The sequence below is a fragment of the Dendrobates tinctorius genome, unplaced genomic scaffold, assembly GCF_039654945.1.
Source record: "Dendrobates tinctorius isolate UK_male_01 unplaced genomic scaffold, ASM3965494v1 ptg000155l, whole genome shotgun sequence".
NCBI lineage: Eukaryota > Metazoa > Chordata > Amphibia > Anura > Dendrobatidae > Dendrobates > Dendrobates tinctorius.
In genome coordinates this window covers 4,949,018-4,967,759 of record NW_027361822.1, presented here as the reverse complement: position 1 = coordinate 4,967,759, position 18,742 = coordinate 4,949,018, and positions in this window count along the sequence as shown.

Genomic DNA, 18,742 nt, shown 5'->3' with positions numbered 1-18,742 from the left:
TGATGCAGGAGCCGTTTTGTCCCAAAGAGATCCGGTAACTTCTAAGATGAATCCCTGTGCCTTCTTTTCTTGAAAATTCTCCCCATCTGAACGTAACTATGACGTGGGGAATCGGGAATTGTTGGCCATGAAATGGGCATTTGAAGAGTGGAGACATTGGTTGGAGGGAGCTAGACATCAAGTTGTGGTCCTCACCGACCACAAGAATTTGATTTATCTTGAATCAGCCAAACGCTTGAATCCTAGACAGGCTAGGTGGGCCTTGTTTTTCACGCATTTTAATTTTGTGGTCTCTTTTCTTCCGGGCACTAAGAATGTTAAGGCGGATGCCCTTTCTAGGGGTTTCTTTGCGGATTCTCTTGATGTGACCGAGCCTACTACCATTCTAAATGAGGGTGTAGTTCTTTCCGCCATCTCACCCGATTTGAGATGTGCCCTGGAGGAATTTCAGGAGGATAAACCTGAATGTTGCCCTATGGGAAAATTGTATGTCCCTGATCAGTGGAGGAAAAGAGTAATGTCTGAAATTCATTGCTCCGCTGGTCATCCAGGTATTTTTGGTACCAGAGATTTGGTGAGTCGGTCTTTTTGGTGGCCTGCCTTATCTCGTGATCTCAGAAATTTTGTGCAGTCCTGTGGGACTTGTTCTTGGACTGGGAATTCAGTTATCTTTCTCCTCTGCATTTCATCCTCAGACCAATGGGCAGATTGAAAGAACAAACCAGACTTTGGAATCCTATTTGAGATGTTTCATATCTGCTACTCAGGATGACTGGGTCTCATTTTTGCCTTTGGCCGAATTTGCGCTAAACAATATGGCTAGTTCTGCCTCTTTGATGTCGCCCTTTTTCTGTAACTTTGGGTTTCATCCTCGATTTTCTTCAGGGCAGATGGAATCTTCGGCCTGCCCAAGTGTGGATTCTGTGGTAGAGAGAATGCATCAGATTTGGGACCAAGTGGTGGATAAGTTGTCCCACTCTCAGGAAAAAGCCCAACGGTTTTCCAACCGGCATAGGACCATTGGTCCCCGGTTTAAAGTGGGTGATATGGTTTGGTTGTCTTCAAAGAATATTCCTATGAAGGTTGCATCTCCAAAATTCAAGCCAAGATTCATTGGACCTTATAAGATTTTGGAAATCCTTAATCCCGTTTCTTTCCGTTTGGCTCTTCCAGTTACGTTTAAGATTCATAATGTGTTCCATAAATCCTTGTTGAAGAGGTTTGACGAGCCAGTAGTTCCCATGGCGGTGCCTCCTGACTATGTATTGGTTAAAGGTAATTTGGAGTATGAGGTAGAGAAAATATTGGATTCTCGTTTGGCTAGACGGAGACTCCAGTACCTGGTCAAATGGAAGGGTTATGGCCAGGAGGATAATTCTTGGGTCTCTGCTTCTGACATTCATGCCAAAAGATTGGTTTGTGCTTTTCACCGGACCCATCCTGACCAGCCTGGTGGCGTGGATGAGGGTTCGGTGACCCCTCCTGAAGGGGAGGGTACTGTTGTGAATACTCTCTCTGGCTTCCCTCTGGTGATTACTGAAGATAGTGGAGCTGGCCAGATTGAGAGTTCTCTTTCTGGGCTCCCTCTGGTGGTTACTGGAGGTAGTGGAGCTGATCTGATTGACAGAGGCTTGCCACCTGATAATGAGTAAGACGATTGGAGATCTGGGGTTTCTGATTGGGATTTAAGACAGCTGACTCCCTCTATCCCTGCTGGTGATTTTTTTCCTGTGCCTCCTGAGGTCTGATGTCTCCTGCTCTTTCCCTGCATGTTCAGCTAAGTGGTTCATTTGCTATTCTGTTTGCATTTGATCTGGTTTTGTTTATCTCTGCTTTGTGCGGGTCAGCTAGCTTCGGCTGGGGCTGTGCTGAATCACCGCCCATATGTTACTGCATGTGCCAGTTTGCTTTGTCCCCTTTTATATTGGTCTCTTTTTACTTTGCTTTCAGAATATACCAGAGTGCTGATATAGTGGTTGGCGAAGTCGTGCGACTTCAGTGTTTTTGTGCATCAGACGTGTTGGACTTTTTGCAGGATTTTTTGCGTGATTGCAGACAGTGTCTTTCCTTTCCTGTCCTGTCTAGTCAGTGTGGGCCCCATCGTTTGCTCAGTCTATTTTTCTGCCTGTGTTTGTGTTTTCATCTTGTCTCACCGACAATATATGTTTGGGGGCTATCTATTCCTTTGGGGTCTGCTCCGGGGCAGTTTAGATTTCCCCTTTCTTGCTTTAGGCTTAGTTAGCTCTCCGGCAGTGCCGAGGCATCTAGGATCATCGTAGGTACGCTCCACGGGTACTGCTAGTTGTGTGGACAGGATCAGAGGTCTGCATCCACTTAGTTACCAACCTCTCTGGTTTTCTGTGTCTTAGCCTGGCCTGCTATCCTCCTCGGTGACCCATTCATAACACCCCGGGTCATCCAGCTACAGAAAGCCGCTGAGACCATGCTCACATCATGGTTTCAGCAGCTTTCTCCATAGGTACTGTATAATACATTGCAATCCTGGAGCATTGCAATGTATTATACCTGCAACAAAAGTGAAAGTCCCATAAAGGGACAAGGTAAAAAAATAAAAAAATATTAAAAATAATAAAAAAACTCCCCTAAAAAAATACACATTTTTATGAAAAAAAATAAATAAAAGAAATGCATGTTTGGTATCACCGCATCCGTAAAAATCCCATATATAAAAGTGTCACCCTAGTTAACCCCATCAGTGAACGCCGTAAAAAAAAGGTACAAATTATATTTTTTTAAAGCGGTATCATCATACCGCTTGGAAAAAGTGCACTAAAACGCGATAAATAAAGTGAATTGTAGTAAATATAGTATAACTGAAAGCACCATCTTGTCCCAAAAAAAACCGAGCCATCATACAGCTCCATCAGCGGAAAAATAAAAAAGGTAGCTCTCAGAATAAAGTGATGCAAAAATAATTATTTTTTCTACAAAAGTTTTTATTGTGTAAAAAACGCCAAAACATAAAAAAATATATAAATGAGGTATCTTTGTAATCGTAGTGACCCGAAGTATAAAGCAGCCTTACCAATTTTACCACACACGCAACGGAGGAAATAAAAAAAAACAATTGCTGGTTTTTGTTCATTCTGCCTCCCCAAAAATTGGAATAGAAAGCAATCAAAAAAACGTTATGTGCCCAAAAATGATACCAATAAAAACATCAGCTCGTCCTGCAAAAAACAAGCCCGCACATGACTCTGTTGGCCGAAACAAGGAAAAGTTATAGCTCATTAAAGATCATTTTTGTGGAAAAAAATATGATTTTTTAATTTTCACAGCTCTACTTCTGTGAAGCACTTGAGGGTTCAAAGCTCCTTGGGGGGTCTAGTTTCTAAAATGGGGTCACTTGTGGGGGGTTTCTACTGTTTGGGCACATCAGGGGCTCTGCAAACACAACATGATGCCCGCCGACCATTCCTGTTACCCTTATGAAAATAAAAATTTGGGGTCAAAAAGCTCATTTTTATGGAAAAAAATATGATTTTTCTTTTATTTTCACGGCTCTAAATGATAAACTTCTGTGTATTACTTGGGGGTTCAAAGTGCTCACCACACATCTAGATAAGCTCCTTGGGGGGGTCTAATTTCCAAAATCGGGTCACTGGTCGGGGTTTTCTACTGTTTAGGCACATCAGGAGCTCTGCAAACGCAACATGACGCCTGCAGACCAATCCATCAAAGTCTGCATTCCAAAATGGCGCTCCTTCCCTTCCGAGCTCTGTCATGCGCCCAAACAATGGATCCACCCCACATATGGGGTATCATCGTACTCAGGACAAATTGCACAACAACTGTTGGGGTCCTATTTCTCCTGTTACCCTTGCGAAAATAAAAATTTGGAGGCAAAAATATTTTCGTGGAAAAAATTTTTTTTTATTTTCAAGGCTGTACGTTATAAACTTCTGTGAAGCCCTTGGGGGTTCAAAGTGCTTACTACAAATTTAGTTAAGTTCCTTGGGGGGTCTAGTTTCCAAAATGGTGTCAATTGTGGGGGTTTCAACTGTTTAGGCACATCAGCGTGTCTCCAAATGCGACATGGCACCTGATCTCAATTCCAGCGAAATATGTCAAATGGCGCTCGTTCCCTTCTGAGCTCTGCCATGCGTCCAAATAGTGGTTTACCCCCACATATGGGGTATCAGCGCACTGAGGACAAATTGCACAATAACTTTTGGGCTCCTGTTACCCTTGGGAAAATAAAGATTGGGGGTGAAAAAAATCATTTTTGTGGAAAAAATATGATTTTTTAATTTTACAGCTCTACGTTATAACCTTCTGTGAAGCTCTTGGGGGTTCAAAGTGCTCCTTGGGGGGTCTAGTTCCCAAAATGGGGTCACTTATGGGGGGTTTCCACTGTTTAGGTACATCAGAAGCTCTCCAAACACGACATGGCGTCCGCTCTCGATTCCAGTCAATTTGACATTCAAAATCTCAAATGAAGCTCCTTCCCTTCTGAGCACTGCCTTGCGCCTAAAGATTGGTCTTCTTCGACACATGGGGTATCGGTGTACTCAGGAGAAATTGCACAACAAATATTGTGGTTCATTTTCTCCTGATACCCTTGACAAAATAAAAAAAAATTGTGTCTGAAGAAAAATTTTAGGGAAAAAAAGTTAAATGTTCATTTTTACCTTCCACATTGCTTCAATTCTTGTGACGTATCTAAAGGGTTAATAAACTTCTTGAATGTCGTTTTGAACACCTTGAGGGGTGCAGTTTTTAGAATGGTGTCACTTTTGGGTATTTTATGTCATATTGACCCCTCAAATTGACTTCAAATGTGAAGTGCTCCCTAAAAAAAAATGATTTTGTAAATTTTGTCGGAAAAATTAGAAATCGCTGGTCCACTTTAACCCTTATAACTTCCTAACAAAAAAAAATTTTGGCTCCAAAATTGTGCTGATGTAAAGTAGACATGTAGGAAATGTTTATTTATTAACTATTTTTTGTGACATATCTCTCTGATTTAACATTTTCGCCATATTTCCATTTTTTTCATAAATAAATGCAAGTCATATCGAAGAAATTTTACCACTAATATGAAGTACAATATGTCACGAAAAAACATTCTCAGAATCAGCGGGATCCGTTGAAGTGTTCCAGAGTTATAACCATATAAAGTGACAGTGGTCTAATTTCAAAATTAAGGCCTGGTCATTAACCTACAAAGTGGCTTGGTCCTTAAGGGGTTAAGAGAATTTAATCCTCTGCTTACCGGTGTGAGGATATGGCCGCTTAATAAAGACTATAGGACAAATGGATGTAGAGCAGAGTCCACAGCTTTAAGAGATACAGACTTTTTCCAGAACGGAGTACCGATATTGTTGTGTTTTATTAGATACTATATGGAGGCCCGCTGTGACAGAATCACAGAACAAAGCATATTCCATCACTTAAGGCTGATGTGAGACCCCTATGGTGATGGCTCCCCTGGGTCTATTATTCCCATCCACACATTGGGCCTAGGAGTGTGAGTACAATGGTGTGAAACCTTGAGATTCAGAGGGGATTGATAGGATGATTGCTTTACATTTAACTTTAGTAATCTACTGTCTGGCCTTATGTATACACTAGATGGAGGCCCGATGCGATAGGGGCAGGCTTTCAGCGATGAGAATCCCCCCCATGTGCTCACCCACCTATTTCTCTATCTTTCCCCATGTGCTGACTTCGCCTGTCTGTGCGCTCTTCTTTGACCTGTCTACCCCATGTGCTATCCCCCTTATCTGCTGTCTCTAACCTTCCTGTGCTGTGTTCTCCCCTCTTGTGCTGTTCCATTTGAACTGGCTCCACCTGTAGTCTGTCTCTCACCCCTGTGTGCTTTCTCTCTCCCTCATCTGCTGTCTTCTCTCATGTCATCTCTTTTTTGACCTGTATACCCCATGTGCTCTCCCCCTTGTCTGCTCTCTCTCCATCACTGTGCAGTCTTCTTCCCTCATGTGTTGTCTCATCTGCCCCCGGGATCATTCGAATGATTCACTGCGCCTGCGCAGTAAATCAGACCGCCGCCATCTTTGTGCAGACAGATAGCGGTGGTCACATTAAAACTGCGCATGCACTCCTCCTGTACAAAGGTGGCGGTGGTCAGTGAATCATTAGGCTGATCCCGACGGCGGCGTGTTCGCGACAGTGTTCCGTTGTTGGTACTGCGCAAGAGGCTGTGTACGGCGTATACAGTGTATGTGTGTATGTGGTGCGTACGGCATATACAGAGTGTGTGTGAGACACCCATGTCACTGTATCCCAGAATTCCAAGTGGAGGAAGTTCACCAACCACCATATTGGGACACCCAAGTGATGGGTGTCTCAATATGGAAACTGCTGCTGGTACCAACTTATTGCACAGTACCACCAGCGGAACACCGTCGCGCCACACACACACTGAATATGCCATACGCACCACACACACTCACATTCCCACGGTACCACCAGCGGAACACCGTCACACTGCACCTGCACGAATTCTGCGCAGGTGCAGTGAATCATTCGGCTGATCCCGACAGCAGATATGCGATGTGTCTACAGGCAGAGGAAGCCGGTCACATTAAAGGGGTTTGCCTACGAACGAAAGTTCATTATAAAAATTGTCTGCGTCTGACCGTGTACGGAGCATACCACATCTCCTGGGCAGGGGAGGAAGCAAAAGACAATAATGACATTACAGCAGGGGTTCACAGTGGATTCATTTTGTGAGGTAAAATATTTCACAATATTGTTTTTAAACAATATTTTACCTCACAAAATGTATCCTCTGCGATCTCCTGCTGTAATGTCAGTATTGTCTTTTGCTTCCTCCCCTGCCCAGGAGCTGTGGTATGTTCTGTACACGGTCAGACACAGGGGTGAGAGAGACAGAGCACAGGGGGGGAGACAGCTCAAATGGGCCAGCACATGAGGGGAGAACACGGCTCAGGAAGGAGAGAGACAGCAGACAAGGGGGATAGCACATGGGGTAGACAGGTCAAAGAAGACAGCACAGATGGGAGAAGTCAGCACATGTGGAAAGAGAGAGTGGATAGGTGGGTGAGCACATGGGGGCGAGAGATCCTCAATGCTGCAAAGCCTGCCCCATCGTGACATTACGGCCCTCCCGATGCAATAGCATCGGGCCTCCATCTAGTGTATACATAAGGCCAGACAGTAGATTACTAAAGTTAAATGTAAAGCAATCATCCTATCAATCCCCTCTGAATCTGAAGGTTTCACACCATTGTACTCCCACTCCTAGGCCCAATGTGTGGATGGGAATAATAGACCCAGGGGAGCCATCACCACAGGGGTCTCACATCAGCCTCAAGTGATGGAATATGCTTTGTTCTGTGATCTGAAGAATAATATTTAAGAGGGAGGGAGAAATTGACACAGGCGGTTGAATCAGGCAGTGGTTGGAGTGACTTCGATGTGAGAAGATCTGAGCTGGGATGGATGGACTATGGAGTTTTGGAGATCTCAGGTCTCCGACGGGGAACTTGTGGATTGAGGACATTGTATGTTGGCCATCTACATGAATTTGTTACGCCGGCTTCACATTTGCGGATGTCAGAGCTGCGGAGGACTGCGTAGTTCCTCCGTGAAGTTCCACCTATTGTCGCACTACCTCCATTCAGCACTGCCTACATCTGCAAGCGGCCTGCGTACCTATCTTTAACATGGGTACACAGGCCATATGTATGTATGCGGATGCGTCCGCATGCGTCGTTTTGACCACCTGCGTCGAACGCAACATGTTGCGTTTTGCTGCAGTCGCCGCATCATAAAAACGACGTATGCGGCCGCATCCGCATACATACTGTCACGCCATTCCGACATACTCAGCCAGCCTCCGCTCCCACGCCGTCTCTGCATACACACCCGACCATCGCTCCCACGCCGTCTCTGCATACTCACCCGGCCATCGCTCCCACGCCGCAGCCCCTTGCCGCCTGACAGCCACGGCGGTCACCTGTGACAAGCACGCGGCCGACGGCGTCTCTGCATGCAATGCGCATGCGCCATAGGCCACGGCCGCGCCTCCCTTCTGCTTCTTGTGCTCCGGCTATACCCTGACCAGGAAGCACCCCCTGACCAATGGCAGACCAGACAGGGGCATATCAGGCCGCTTCCCCCTGGTCATGCCCTTTGGTCTCTGCAATGCTCCTGTGGTGTTATAAGAGTTCGTCAACAAGATCTTCCGGGACCTCTTGTACTCCTGTGTGGTCGTGTACTTGGACGACATCCTCGTCTTCTCGCCGGATCTCTCGTCCCATAGAAAGAGTGTCCGCTTGGTGTTACAGCGTCTTCGGGAGAACCGCCTGTATGCGAAGATAGAGAAATGTCTCTTCGAACAGACCTCTCTGCCATTTCTGGGATACATTATCTCCGACGCTGGACTGCGGATGGACCCTCAGAAGTTGTCTGCCATTCTCAAATGGCCTCGCCCCGTCGGAGTAAGGGCGATACAACGATTTCTCGGATTCGCCAATTATTACCGGCAATTCATCTCTCACTTTTCCGCAATCACAAGACCTATTTCTGCTCTAACCCGTAAAGGGACTACTCCCAAGGATTGGCCTCCGGAGGCTGAAGAGGCCTTTCTGACCCTAAAACAGGCTTTCTCCACGGCTCCGGTCCTGCATCGCCCGGAGAGCAACCGACCTTTTGTACTCAAGGTGGACGCTTCCTCGACAGGTGCCGGGGCAGTATTGTCCCAGAGATCCGGTCATCTGCACCCTTGTGGCTTGTTCTCGAAGGCCTTTTCTCCATCCGAGTGTAACTACTCGATCGGCGACCGGGAACTTCTGGCCATCAAGTTGGCCTTGGAGGAGTGGCGTCACCTCCTGGAGGGAGCTGTCCATCCCTTTGTCATCTTCTCGGATCACAAGAATCTGGCCTATCTCCAGTCTGCTCAGAGACTCAACCCTCGTCAGGCCAGATGGTCCTTATTTTTCGCCCGATTTGACTTCGAGCTCCGTTTCCGTCCCGGCAACAAAAATACCAAAGCCGACGCTCTGTCCAGGGTCTTCCAGCCTCACGAAACCACGGAGGAACCCTCACATATCACTGACCCTACTAGGATCATCACAGTGGCTCCAGTGAACTGGCTTGCTCTTCCTCCTGGCAAAACGCTTGTGCCTGAGAACCTCAAGCGAAAAGTCTTCCAATGGGGGCACTCCTCCAAACAGGCCGGCCATGCCGGGACTAAGAAGACCCTGGATCTTATCGTGCGTCACTACTGGTGGCCCACACTTCGCCATGATGTACTCAATTTTGTGGCTTCTTGTCCATCCTGTGCAAAAAACAAAGTGCCACGAAGACCTCCGTCCGGCTTGTTGCTGCCATTGCCCGTCCCTGCGGTCCCTTGGGAAAACATTGCCATGGATTTCATCACTGACCTACCCTGTTACTCTGGCTGCACAGTCATCTTGGTGGTGGTGGATCATTTTACCAAGATGGCCCACTTCGTCCCTCTGCCCGGTCTCCCCTCGACTCCAGAGTTGGCCAAAGTCTTCATCCACCAAATCTTCAGACTCCATGGACTACCTCAACGCATTGTGTCAGACCAAGGGGTTCAGTTCACCTCCAAGTTCTGGCGATCACTTTGTAAGCTCATGAACGTTTCCCTTGACTTCTCCTCGGCCTACCATCCACAGTCCAACGGGCAGGTGGAGCGTACCAACCAGACGTTGACTGGGTACCTACGTCATTTCTCCAACGCCCACCAGAACGATTGTGTTGACTTACGTCCCTGGGCAGAGTTCGCTTACAACAACCATGCTGGCGAGTCCTCGGCCAAGTCTCCGTTTTTCATTGTGTTCGGCAGACATCCTGGTGTTCCCCTTCCGATAACCCCTGCCTTCAAGGTACCCGCGGCCAACGTTTTGTCCTCCGAATTTTCCAAGATTTGGGCCGAGACCATCACATCACTCAAGAAGTCCGCTGATCGGATGAAGAATTATGCCGACAAGAAGAGATTGGATCCTCCACCCTATCGTGTCGGGGACAAGGTCTGGCTCTCGTCCAAATTCATCCGGTTGAAACTGCCCTCTTACAAGTTGGGGCCACGCTGTCAGGCCCGCCATGTCCGTTATGCCTGTCATGTCTGTTATGCCACATGACTCCTGGAGCGGTGTGCACATGCACTGAATTCTCATGCCCGTTAAGTCTCGTGCTGCAAGATGCCTGGAGCGTTGTGTGCGCGCGCCTTACCTCATGGCTGCACGCCGTTGCTAGGTAACCATCCGTCTCTGCTCTGATTCTGCACTCCTCTGTTTTCCTGGAACCCCTGATCATGTGACCATTCCTATGTTCCAGCACTGTCTGATTCTGCAATCCTCTAGGTATTCCTGGAACCCCTGATCATGTGACCTTCTGTATGGTTCAGCCCAGTCTGATCTAGCAATGCTCTCTATGATCCTGGAGGATCTGAACCGGAAGTCCTTCCCTGATCCTCACCCGGAAGTGCAGGTGCTATGGTGGTATATCAGACCGCCCCTTCCTATGGTCGGGGCCTGAGTATCGTGTTGCTTCCCTGCATGGCTGCTTGGTCTGCTCGGTCGCTCTCTGTATTCTGTGCCCCTGCACTCTGCCCTGTCGAGCGTCTCTGCACACGCTCTGTGCTTGTACTCTGCCTCCTGTCTCGTGCCATGTCTTGTGTTGTCTCTCGTACCATGTTTGTCTTTGCCTTGCTTTGCCTTGTAGTACTTTCGCTGTTCTTTGCCTTTGCCTGTTTCGCCATGTCTGGTCTTTGCTATTCTGAGCCTTGTAGTGCTTCTCATGTTTCTTGTCTCTGCCTGGTTTTCCGTACTCTGTCCTATGGTGCTCTCTTGCACATTTCCATGTCTAGTCTCAAGGTGCTCCCTTGACCCGGCTCTGGGCTTCGGCCTACACTCCGCTGCTAGCTCTGTTCTCGCTCTGACCTGGCTCTGTTTCTGCCTATGTTCCGCTCCGTGTTTCGTACCGTTTGCCTTGTTTCTCGCCTAGCCTTCCTTGTTTCTTGCTTTGCCTTGCCTTGTTTCTTCGTGTGCCCTTTGCATGCGCCTGGCCTAGCCTCCTGCTTGTGCCTCAGCCGTGCCCACCCTAGCCATGCCCGCCTGCTTGTGCCTCAGCTGTGCTCGTCGGTCAGTGACAGCTGTGTTGCCTGCTATGCCCCAGTCGGGTTCGCTGAAGTCTTACCCGCCTGTTTTTGCTGCAGCCCGCCAGCTAGCCAGTGCCCCAGCCGTGCTCTCTGTGCTTCCTTGCACTCACGCTGTCTCTGCACTGTGCTATCCGTGCTTCTCTTAGCACACGCAGGCCCTTGCCTGCCCCGTGGCATACCTCCCCGTACTTCTGTAAAAGTACGCGCAGGTCTTGCCATGTCCCCTGTCGTGCCCTCTCGCACGCACAGGTCCTAGCCTGTACTCTGTCCCTGGCGTGTCCTCTGCACGCGCAGGACTCTGCTTTTAACCCTGACCCTGGCATGTCGCTCTGCACGTGCAGGACTCTGCCTTGAACCCTGACGTGTCTCTCTACACGCGCAGGACTCTGCCTTGAACCTTGACCCTGGCGTGTCTCTCTGCACGTTCAGGACTCTGCCTTGAACCCTGACCCTCGCGTGTCTCTCTGCACGTGCAGGACTCTGCTTTGAACCTGACGTGTCTCTCTGCACGTGCAGGACTCTGCCTTGAACTCTGACCCTGGCGTGTCTCTGCACGCGCAGGACTCTGCCTTGAACCCTGACCCTCGCGTGTCTCTCTGCACGTGCAGGACTCTGCCTTGAACCTGACGTGTCTCTCTGCACGTGCAGGACTCTGCATTGAACCCTGACCCTGGCATGTCTCTCTGCACGCGCAGGACTCTGCCTTGTACCTTGTGCCTTGGCCTGGCTCTACACACGCACCCTGTCTTGTTTGTTGAACTTTGAACCCTGGCGTGTCCCCTACACACGCACCTTGCCTTGCACCTTGCTTTGAACCCTGGCATGTCCCCTACACACGCACCCTGCCTTGCTCCTTGCCCTGGACCCTGGTGTGCCCCTAGCACGCACCCTGCCTGGAATCCTGCCTTGAACCTCGGCGTGTTCCCTAACACGCACCATGCCTGGATATCTGTCATGCCTCCTTGCCTGTACCCTGGTTTGCCGGATGCCCGGATCCTGCCGATCGCCATCAGAGCTCCGGAACCTGATGACCTTGTTGATTGTTGCCTGCTGTCCGGAGTCCGATGCCATTGAGACCCAGGCGTGCCACCTGGCACGTACCATGCCATGGACCTTGGCGTGCCCTCGCACTCATCTTGCCGTGTTTGCTTGTTCTCACGTTTTTGCATTGAATGTTTTCCTGAAGTTGTCTTAATGAAGATACCTTGAACTTACGTCTTGTCTTGTCTTGCTTCCTGCTCAACCTTGTCGACAGACACTCGTACCTAGTGTCTACCTGAGCCGGCAGTCTGGTGCCAGCAGTCGTGGTGGCTCACCCCCTTGGTCTTGCCCCTGACACTCCCTGTATAGGGGGTGGTTCCTCACAAGGTTAGCTTACCCTAGATGGGTGGGAGCCACGACCAAGAGGGTCCACTCTAAAGAAAAGTCGACTCAGCGTAAGCTGACCTCGTCACAGAATACAGAATACTCAGGCCATGGACTCCGCTGGTATCTCGGCCACCGTTCTGATGAAGATTCAGACCCGGTCTATGTCCTCCGAACCCGATTGGAAAATGGCGGTACCCTCAGCCACCGTTCTGATGAAGATTCAGACCCGGCCCCATGTCCTCCGAAATCGCTTGGAAAATTGTGGCAGCCAGAGAATGAAGACTTCCTTGTCTACTCGCAGTCCTCCCCACTGGATTCCGTGTCTTTGTCTGCGGCTCCTGTATCTGGAACGGTGCAGGTGTCCGTTTCAAGATGGTGGATCAACGTGTTGGAGTGGCTTGTACTAAAACTCTGGATTCAGTGGAAGAAATTTATTTTTCCTTTCTCTGCTAGCCCCGGTAAGAGGCGGCTTAAGGAAGGGGGTACTGTCATGCCCGCCATGTCCGTTATGCCTGTCATGCCCACCATGTCTGTTATGCCGCATGACTCCTGGAGCGGTGTGCACGTGCACTGAATTCTCAGGCCCGTTAAGTCTCGTGCTGCAAGATGCCTGGAGCTGTGTGCACGCGCGCCTTACCTCATGGCTGCACGCCGTTGCTATGTAACCATCCATCTCTGCTCTGATTCTGCAATCCTCTGTATTCCTGGAACCCCTGATCATGTGACCTTTCCTTTGTTCCAGCACTGTCTGATTCTGCAATCCTCTAGGTATTCCTGGAACCCCTGATCATGTGACCTTCTGTATGGTTCAGCCCAGTCTGATCTAGCAATGCTCTCTATGTTCCTGGAGGATCTGAACCGGAAGTCCTTCCCTGATCCTCACCCGGAAGTGCAGGTGCTATGGTAGTATATCAGACCGCCCCTTCCTATGGTCGGGGCCTGAGTATCGTGTTCCTTCTCTGCATGGCTGCTTGGTCTGCTCGGTCGCTCTCTGTATTCTGTGCCCCTGCACTCTGCCCTGTCGTGCGTCTCTGCACACTCTCTGTGCTTGTACTCTGCCTCCTGTCTCGTGCCATGTCTTGTGTTGTCTCTCGTACCATGTTTGTCTTTGCCTTGCTTTGCCTTGTAGTACTTCCGCTGTTCTTTGCTTTTCCTGTTTCGCCATGTCTGGTCTTTGCTATTCTGAGCCTTGTAGTGCTTCTCATGTTTCTTGACTCTGCCTGGTTTTCCATACTCTGTCCTATGGTGCTCTCTTGCACATTTCCATGTCTAGTCTCAAGGTGCTCCCTTGACCCGGCTCTGAGCTTCGGCCTACGCTCTGCTGCTAGACTCTGTCCTATTGTGCTCTCTTGCACATTTCCACGCTAGTATCAAGGTGCTCCCTTGACCTGGCTCTGGGCTTCGGCCTACGCTCCGCTGCTAGCTCTGTTCTCGCTCTGACCTAGCTCTGTTTCTGCCTATGTTCCGATCCGTGGTTCGTACCCTGTCTTGCCTTGTTTCTCGCCTAGCCTTGCCTTGTTTCTTGCTTTGCCTTGCCTTGTTTCTTCGTGTGCCCTTTGCATGCGCCTGGCCTTCCTAGCCTCCTGCTTGTGCCTCAGCCGTGTCCGCCTGCTTGTGCCTCAGCCGTGCTCGTCGGCCAGTTACAGCTGTGTCGCCTGCTATGACCCAGTCGGGTTCACTGGAGTCTTACCCGCCTGTTTGTGCTGCAGCCCATCCAGCTAGCCAGTGCCAGTGCTCTCTGTGCTTCCTTGCACTCACGCTGTCTCTGCACTGTGCTCTCCGTGCTTCTCTTAGCACGCGCAGGCTCTTGCCTGCCCCGTGGCATACCTCCCCATGCTTCTGTTAAAGTACGCGCAGGTCTTGCCATGTCCCCTGTCGTGCCCTCTTGCACGCACAGGTCCTAGCCTTGAACCCTGACCCTGGCGTGTCTCTCTACATGCGCAGGACTCTGCCTTGAACCTTGACCCTGGCATGCCTCTCTGCACGTTCAGGACTCTGCCTTGAACCCTGACCCTGGCATGTCTCTCTGCACGCGCAGGACTCTGCCTTGAACCTGACGTGTCTCTCTGCACGCGCAGGACTCTGCCTTGAACTCTGACCCTTGGCCTGTCTCTACACACGCACCCTGTCTTGTTTGTTGAACTTTGAACCCTGGTGTGTCCCCTACACACGCACCTTGCCTTGCACCTTGCTTTGAACCCTGGCGTGTCCCCTACACACGCACCCTGCCTTGCACCTTGCCCTGGACCCTGGTGTGCCCCTAGCACGCACTCTGCCTGGAATTCTGCCTTGAACCTTGGCGTGTTCCCTAGCACGCACATGCCTGGATATCTGTCATGCCTCCTTGCCTGTACCCTGGTTTGCCGGATGCCCGGATCCTGCCAATCGCCATCAGAGCTCCGGAACCTGATGACCTTGTTGATCGTTGCCTGCTGTCCGGAGTCCGATGCCATTGAGACCCAGGCGTGCCACCTGGCACGTACCATGCCATGGACCTTGCTTGTTCTCACGTTTTTGCACTGAATGTTTTCCTGATGTTGTCTTAATGAAGATACCTTGAACTTACGTCTTGTCTTGCTTCCTGCTCGTCCTTGTCATCAGACACTCGTACCTAGTGTCTACCTGAGCCGGCCGTCTGGTGCCAGCAGTCGTGGTGGCTCACCCCCTTGGTCTTGCCCCTGACACTCCCCGTATAGGGGGTGGCTCCTCACAAGGTCAGCTCGCCGTAGGTGGGTGGGTGCCACGACCCAGAGGGTCCACTCTAAAGAAAAGTCGACTCAGCGTAAGCTGACCTCGTCACACACGCTACATCGGTCCGTTTGAAATTCTTGGACGTATCAACGAAGTCGCCTACAAATTGAGGTTGCCTGCTTCGCTCCGGGTCCCGAACACCTTCCACGTCTCTCTCCTGAAACCTGTGGTGCTGAATCGCTTCCATTCCTTGCCTGATTCCGGTCCTCAGCCGGTGGGTGCCGATGATGTCTTTGAAGTGGAAGACATTATCGCCATGAAGAAGGTTAGAGGTAGGACATTTTTTCTTGTTGACTGGAAGGGCTTTGGTCCTGAGGAGAGATCCTGGGAACCTCGGGAGAATATCACTGCTCCCCGTATTCTCAAGAGATTTCTTGCTAATCTCCGGGGAGGGCGGCTTAAGGGAGGGGGTACTGTCACGCGGTTCTGACATAGTCACCTGGCCTCCGCTCCAACGCCGTCTCTGCATACTCACCCGGCCATCGTTCCCACGCCGTCTCTGCATACTCAAGCAGCCATCGCTCCCACGCCGCAGCCCCTCGCCGCCCGACAGCCACGGCGGTCACCTCTGACAGGCGCGCGGCCGACAGCGTCTCTGCATGCAATGCGCATGCACCATAGGCCGCGGCTGCGCCTCCCTTCTGCTTCTTGTGCTCCGGCTATGCCCTGACCCGGAAGCACCCCCTGACAACTTCCACCTGGCAGCTTGCCCGGGGCCCCTCGGTGCCACGGCTCAGAGGATCCACTTCTGGAGATTCCGGCTCCAGACCAGCCACGCTAACACATACGCATGGCCTGCGTACCCAATGTTGAAGATAGGTACGCAGGCCGCATGCAGACGTAGGCGGAGCTGAACGGAGGAGGTGCAGCAGTGGGCGGAGCTTAATGGAGGAACTATGCAGCCCTCCGCAGGTCTGCCAAATGCTAGTGTGAAACTAGCCTTAAACAACTATGATGGATTTATGGAATAAAAATAGTTGCATCATTAACCTGCTTAGGTGATTTTTATAACCCTCAACCTGAGATCTTCACACCCCGCATACCAGTTTGCACCATGTCCTCCTCATTATGTGATCCAGCGCCCTCATTAAGCGTGTTAGAGGGGGCACAGCAGGCAGCCAGCGGCTCTGACCCACCAGCGTCTCCTGCACGCAGTGTGTGACAGCCTGCAGTGCTGCGGTTGCCATCATGTAATGGTGCCATGTCCTCCAGGCTCTGCTCAGCGGGGACCTCCCTGCTGCATGCAGGATCTCACCAGTGACCCTCCTCTCTCTTCTCGGTTACCTGGTGGTCTGAAGACTTGTTCCTGGGCTCCGATGCAGAAACTGCATCCTGCATGCAAGGACCTTCTGACTCCATCAGTTCCAGGGTATATGGTGGAGACGGTGCCCAGTCCAGTCTCTGTGCCCTGGTGAGAAAAGGCTCAGTATCACCTTGGGGGGATGCAGAATGGGTGGAGGACGGGGTCCTTGTCTTTTTAGTTCCCGATTTGCCCATGCTAAAGGAACTGGAACTAATTGCTAGGTGAATAGTGGTTAGGAGCAGCAGAAAGCACGTCTTCACTTGGCCATGTCCAGCCACACCTCCCCCCTTTGTGTTTTTAACCCTGAACTTTTGTTTCATTTTAGTAAGTAGGTGGTATATACTATTAACACTACTTAATTAACCCTTTAATTTGCATTTCAGGGTTTGTTTTACTCACTCTGGGATCTCTTTCTATTTCAGCACACTTTCCCTTCTATAGGTAATTTTCACTCTCTTCTGCCCTCCAGTTCTTCAGGAAGAAAGTGAAAAGCTTGAAAGCCTTTTAGGCAGCATAGGTCCAAGTTGCCATCATCTAGTCTGTGGCTAGTGCTATCTAAGCTCACACAGGAACTACTAGGGATGGCAGAGTTAGGATCTCTAGTCTGTGCAGGAGCAGCCATGGTCAGTTGCAGTTTATAGTGTGTAACCTATTTTTCCCAACTGAGTTGGTACACCGGCATAACAGCAGACTATAAAGTGGCTACAGGACCGATCTGATGTGGCATCTAGTGAATTACAAGTGACAATGATACTAAGTGGTATTCTTTTTCTTTTCAACTCCACTCTCCAGACATCCATTACTTCTTCTTCCAGCCTTAGGATGTGTGCACACGTTGCGGATTCTGCTGCAGATTTTTCGGCGCAGATTTATCAAAATCCGCAGGTAAATCCGCAGGTCCAATGACCTGCGGTTTATCTGCGGATTTACTGCGGATTATCCAGCGGTTTTCCCTGCAGGTGCCAAACTGCTGCGGAATCCCACAAATAATTGACATGCTGCGGATTTAAATCCACAGCAAATCCATGCGGAAAAATCTGCATCGTCTGCACTCTGTTTTCCATTGACTACAATGGTATTGTACAATGCAGCACAAACTGCTTATGGTATGTGCACACGCTGCAGATTCTGCTGCGGATCCACAGCGGATTTGGCCCTGCGGATCCGCAACAGTTCCGCAGACATTGTACAGTACAATGTTAGCCAATGTGATTTCAAATCCGCAGTGCACATGCTGCAGATTTTTCAGCGTGGATTTGCTGCGGATTTAAATCCGCAGCATGTCAATTCTTTCTGCGGATTCCGCAGCAGCTTGACACCTGTTCCATTGTCCAAGTGTCAATCAGCAGGAGAAAACAGCTGGTAAATCCGCAGGTCAATTTACCTGCAGTTTTACCTGCAAATCCACAAGGAAAAATCCGCAGGTGAATCCGCAGCGTGTGCACTCACCCTTAATGTGTCTCTGCAGAGCTGGCTGCCCAGATATCTTCAATTCTTCATTTTGTCTTTGTAAAAATGGCCATTTGACATATAACACACACACGGCTCCGCTCCGTAAATTTCGTACACACACGGCTCTTCTCCGTACACCCCTAACCACACGGTTCCACTCCGTACACCTCGTACACACACGGCTCCGCTCCGTACACCTCGTACACACGCGGCTCCGCTCCGTACACCTTGTACACATACGGCTCCGCTCCGTACACCTCGTACACACACGGCTCCGCTCCGTACACCTCGTACAGTACACACACGGCTCCGCTCCGTACACCTCGTACACACACGGCTCCACTCCGTACACCTTGTACACACACGCCTCCGTACACCTCGTACACACGTGGCTCCGCTCCGTACACTCCTAACCATACGGCTCCGCTCACCTCATACACACACGGCTCCACTCCGTACTCCCCGTACACACACAGCTCCGCTCCGTTCACATCGTACACACACGGCTCTGCTCCGTACACCACGTACACACGCGGCTCTGCTCTACACCTCGTACGCACACGGCTCGCTCTGTACACCTTTAACACACGCGGCTCTGCTCCGTACACACGTGGGTCCGCTCCGCACACCTCGTACACACGCGGCTCCGCTCCGTACACCTCATACACACACGGCTCCGCTCCGTACACCTCGTACACACGCAGCTCAGCTCCGTACACCTTGTACACACGCAG